The sequence below is a fragment of the Euphorbia lathyris genome, chromosome 2, assembly GCF_963576675.1.
Source record: "Euphorbia lathyris chromosome 2, ddEupLath1.1, whole genome shotgun sequence".
In the NCBI taxonomy this organism is placed as follows: Eukaryota; Viridiplantae; Streptophyta; class Magnoliopsida; order Malpighiales; family Euphorbiaceae; genus Euphorbia; species Euphorbia lathyris.
This window is the reverse complement of record NC_088911.1, coordinates 98,209,140-98,212,906: the sequence shown is the minus strand read 5'-3', so window position 1 is coordinate 98,212,906 and position 3,767 is coordinate 98,209,140. Positions and strand designations below refer to the sequence as shown.

The following is a 3,767-nucleotide window of genomic DNA, read 5'->3' as shown; positions in this document are numbered from 1 at the left end:
CATATTTAAACTCTCAAACGAGGTTAAACATTTAACATCATTTACATCCTATAAACTCTCAAACAAGATTAATTTTTAACTTTCATTTTCATTACTTCCCTTCATTTTCCATTATCTCCTTTAACTCTCACTTCCATTAACCTCTAAACTCTCAAACAAAGGCTTAATGAAAATCGTAAGGAATAACAATTAATGAAAATTTGATTGGCATTAGAAAGTAATGAGCCAAATGGACCCTTTGTAATGATCAGAATGTAATGTCAGGAAATCAAGGTAAGGTGTCGGGCCTCGAGAAATCCAAATATTTTGGATAGGATCACAATACCAGACAATACAATGAGTCTTTCAAGGAACCAATTTCAACAAAACGAGTACATGATTTAAATTACGAGTAAAACAAATTTATGAGTTAAGTTTTTTTTTTCTTCAAAAAACATACCAGTTAAGTTGGTTCAGTTTTTTTCCTCCTAATAGATTTGGGTTATATTTGGTTGACTTGTTGATGTTAGCTATTTGCGGTTGCAGTAAATTTTTTACAGTTGTTGTTAGTTATTAGTGTTTAGTAAAATCTGATAAGGGAATGTTGCTCATAGGATTAAATTTGGTTGGACGAAGTGGAAGAGTGCTACGAGTTTCCTTTGTGACCTCGGCATGCCTAATAGATTGAAGGGAAAATTCTACCGCACGGCAATCAGACCAGCATTGTTATATGATACGGAGTATTGGGCAGTGAAACACTGTCACATTCATAAGATGTCGGTGACGGAGATGTGTATGTTGAGATGGATGTGTGGTCGTACGAGAAAGGATAGGGTGAGTAATGATATAATTAGGACAAAAGTAGGGGTTGCATCTATTGAGAATAAAATGAGGGAAAACCGACTAAGGTGGTTTGGCCATGTAAGACGAAGAGCACTTGATGTGCCGGTTAGGAGGACTGAAGAGTGGCAAAGGGGTGTAGTGGTGAGGGGTAGGGGTAGACCTAAGCAAACTTGAAGGAGGGTGATCGAGAGTGATATGAGTTTATGGTAGTGGATAGGACATAGTGGAGGGAGAGAATTTGTGTCGCTGACACGACTTGATTGCACGGTTTCATATGATGGTTCATGTTAGCCGATCCCGAATCATTTCGGGACTTAGGCTTTGTTGTTGTTGTTGTTTCCGGTAATATTTAAAATGTTTAATATGGACATTTTAAATTAATCAACAATTATAAAAGTGTATTATAGAAATTAATAAAAAAACAAATTAAATAAAAAAATTTATAACGCAACAAAACCATGTTCTTTGGGTAATTATTTCGGTAATTATGTTGTGGAAATAGAAATAATGATAAAAAATAAACATGTTTTGTGAAAATAAGAAGGATAATTTTGTCAAATAACTAAAAAAGAGATGTTCATGAAAAACTCCAAAACGCTGCAGTTTTCAGAAAAAATACTTACGGTTATATAAACCTAATCAAATGTTATATTTTCTGCGGTTTGAAACGAAACATTAAACGCTCTTTCGAAAAGCTGAAACAATACATTGAAAATCTGTAAAAGATTTAGATTTTAAATTATTAGTATTTTCTTCTAAGAAGTAGAGAACATGAGATGATTTTTATTTTTAATGTACATATATGAATTCTCACTGTTCCGGGATTCTTGCACTGGACACGAAGCCCCCGAGCTGTAGAAAAGAGTTATTATCCCCTGTCTCCTTCAGACCCCCGGCTTCTTGCTTCTTCCGTTCCGTCCCCCCGCAAGTAGTCTTCTTTAACAAATATACAGTGGAAAATACAAAAAATTTGATTATTAAAATAGTTGAATTAATGATATTCTGAAATTAGACAACTTGGTAAATTTAAGAATAAAATTATACAATTTATAACCAAAAATTATTATTGTACGTGAATATTTATTATTTACAATATTATTGTATATTATTAATAATGGATAGTAAGTATCTAACAACACAAGTACATGTTTACTTTTATTTTGATAATTCATCTTTAAAGAGACAAAGAAAGCATGTCTAGTCTACAACAACATCCTTCCATCATTTATTCATCTGACTTCCCTGTTCCCTACGCTGGCTCTGCATCCAAGAAACGTGTATCAACATTTTATCTATTATATAACTTTAAATTCTATTTTTTTCAAATGGCGGGGATAGCTCAGTTGGGAGAGCGTCAGACTGAAGATCTGAAGGTCGCGTGTTCGATCCACGCTCACCGCATTTTTCATATTTTTTTTTGTTTTTTCATCAATTTTTTTCTTCTTCGTTTCACAAATACAAGGCCCAGCTACTTCTTTTCCCGTTTCCTTTCTTGATTAATAATGGGCCCACTCTTTCTTTTGGAATGGGCTTGCTTTCTTCAACCAAACCCATATATACATATATATGGTAAAGGGAAATTTATAAGGAAATTCAGATTTTAAAAAAAAATCTACAGTTTTATCACTCACTTATTTAAATTATGTCAAGTTTAAAAATGCAACTATCAGTTATCTTTTTGGCTGCCATCTTGCCAAAACCACTTAGAGGATTATATTTGACATTTCTAAAATAATTTTTTTTTTTATATATTAAGAATTAAATTATCAATATTGATTAAATAATAATATTCCTGTTATTTATGATTTTTTATGTAAAGAACCCATTTATAAATTTATAGATTTCTCATTAGGGGCGTAAAAATAATTTATTTATTATATATAAAAAATAATGACATATTCAGAATTAAATTTGATAATTTGATTTAATTGTAATTTTATTCTTAATTATAATATTTATGTAGGAAGCCCAACATAATAATATGTATATTTTGCATTGCCGTTTTAGTCCTCAAACTATGGTTCTTTGGAACTCTGCTATTATTCATTGCGTATGGATTCTTTGGAGGACTCGAAATGATTCTTTTTTCCAAGGAATTAACCCCAACATTCATAATGCTCTTCATTTACTATGGAAATACATCTGGGAGTCGAATGCAGTGGGCACGGGTCCTGCTTTTAACACATTGACAGATATTCATGTTTCTAGGGAGCTTTTCATTGTTCGCTGACCTGCTTCAGCTCCAACTATCTTAGAGGTTCATTGGAAACGCCCTCCGCCTCATTGGCTAAAAATTAACATTGATGGTTCATCTTTTGGCACCCCTGGACTGGCAGGAGCTGGAGGTATTTACCGCAATAGTAAAGGTATACCAGCTGGCTCTTTTTCTTTTTCCATTTCTTATGCTTTTGCATATGAGGCAGAACTTATGGGAGCTATGTTTACAATTGAGCATGCTTGTGAGCGTGGGTGGTTCAATCTGTGGTTGGAAGTCAATTCCATGTATGTTGTTAATCTCTTTAAGTACAATAACATCTCAGTTCCCTGACATTTAAGGCCTAGATGGAAGAAATGCAAATCATTATGTTCTGGTTTGCAGTTAGTGGTCACTCATATTTTTCGCGAAGGTAATAAAATCGCTGATATTGTCTTGCTCGTTACGGTGTCACTTCTACTACTCTGCATTTGTGGGACTTAGCTCCGTCATTTTGCAGGCATGAAATTTCTAATGATTGTAATGATGCCATTCAGTTTCGGTTTCGTTAGCTTTTATTTTGTTTTTTTATGGTTTTAAATATGAACAATTTTCTTTTATTTTTATTCTGGGCCAGACGGTGGGATTCTCCTCCGCCTGCCTTCATCTTCAATAAAAAAAAAACATAATAATATGTATATATTTTATTGCAATAAACGAACACTATATTATTATGCTTTATGACTTAGGG

At 33.2% G+C, this 3,767-nt stretch overlaps 1 non-coding gene across 1 annotated transcript; it reads left to right on the top strand.

Moving 5' to 3' along the window:
- Positions 1-2,150: 2,150 nt before the first annotated feature.
- Positions 2,151-2,223, top strand: TRNAF-GAA (transfer RNA phenylalanine (anticodon GAA)). The gene has a single exon. It is a non-coding gene; the product is annotated as a tRNA-Phe (tRNA).
- The last annotated feature ends 1,544 nt before the right edge of the window (positions 2,224-3,767 follow it).